Below are 1,792 nucleotides of genomic sequence, written 5' to 3'. Positions count from 1 at the left end.
ATCGGGGACATTGTGAAGTGATAACCTCGAATGTGATTGTTTTTGTTGGACATCTGCATAGCAAATATATACAAAACAAGAATAATACAACAGAGAGAGTAAGACATCTAATGAACATAAATTCATTGACGGCGTGGACTTACTCAGAATATCACACTCAGACATAAAATATATTTTTAACATATAGTTCATCATTTATCATTGACATCATGAAGAAATTCATAACTTACCATTCATTCCAATATCATTCATATATCAAATAATATAGTCAACATTCTACTCCTACTCATAATCATATCACATGCATAAACATAGGAATACACAATGTTTTTAGCTCACATGTGGGAATTCACTTTCACCATGATAATGTATGCATGATATGTCATGATTATCCACCTTACACCAATATCCATCCAACATCCTAATCGGAAATAATCGAGAGTACAGGTCCCATACCAAGCCTCTTTGAACGCACCCGAAATAACATATCCTCGCAAGGAAGTAAAAACAGATTGATCGGTTCCCTCAGGAACAGTCCTACCCGGACCTAGGTCGTACAAACGCTTTCTGGGCATCCCTCTCATCGATCTCGAATGCAATTCAGGGGTTGTCAGAGATTGCCTAGTTTGGCCTGTGAGAACTGTCCAATCCAACAGGGTACCTCCCCAGGAATACAAGGGACTCGTCCCACCCAGACACTCCCTCAAGACATTGTTGGCGAATCATCGTCCAATCAGTGTCGTCCCTACTTACTTCACGGTGCTCTAAGTCGTCCTGTCATTTCCTCTCCACTACTTCATGGTCACAATGTAATGCATTCCTAGTCGGAGTCAAATGCAAATGTATTATTCAAACACATGATCGACCCATCCTTAAGTCATCTCATGACAAGGAATGCTTCTCGTGGGACCCGATAGTACGTCAACCGTACATGCTCAAGGTAACATCTCATTCACAATAACTCATCACCGAATTAATCCTGGACGGTCACATGACCAGGCCTCTTACGGTCAGTCGATCGTTGTTCCGTGATATCATGTATCCTTACTAGGGTACCCCCTAGTTCACGACCTCAAGTCAGATACTTGCCCAACAAGGCATAATCACAAACAACGCTTTCATAGTTTTGTAGAGTCATGCTTCTCATCTAAGCCATGATCTCATTCCAAAACCTTTATATCCCAACACACCCTACCCTAGTTCATCACATTATTCACAACATCATCTTATTTCAATCTTTCCACACTGTCCCTCGCCAAAGCAGGGACTAGTCGCCCAAGCGACAATTCATCTTTAAACCTCAAATAAACTGAAGTCTTCCTCGCCCAAGCGAAGGTATTATCGCCCAAATGAGGTTTCTTCTCGCTCAAGCGAGACATCTCTCACCCAAGCGAGAGAGTTACAAAAACCCATTAAAATCCTGGGCTTTCTCGCCCAAGCGAGGCCCTTCCTCGCACAAGCGAGGCGTGCTCGCCCAAGCGAGATTCTGTCGCCCAGGCGAGGGAGTTCCAGAACCAAAACTTCCCCTCGCCCAGTCCTCGCCCAAGCGAGACTGTGCTTGCCCAAGCGACAGGGACTTGGACAGAATGCCAATTTTTCCCTTTTCGACAACCGAAAACACATTTAAACATGGTTTTACAACCATCTGCACACAGAAAAGTTCTCAAAAACATTCATATACAATATTCAACATATTTCATATACAATATTCAACATATTTCATCAACAATCATATATATTCAAAAGCATTCAAACATAAAAATCTTGGGTTTCTTAAAACCCAAGTTAACCC

This window comes from Lupinus angustifolius, chromosome LG06 (genome assembly GCF_001865875.1).
Source record: "Lupinus angustifolius cultivar Tanjil chromosome LG06, LupAngTanjil_v1.0, whole genome shotgun sequence".
NCBI lineage: Eukaryota > Viridiplantae > Streptophyta > Magnoliopsida > Fabales > Fabaceae > Lupinus > Lupinus angustifolius.
This window is presented reverse-complemented; position numbering follows the sequence as displayed.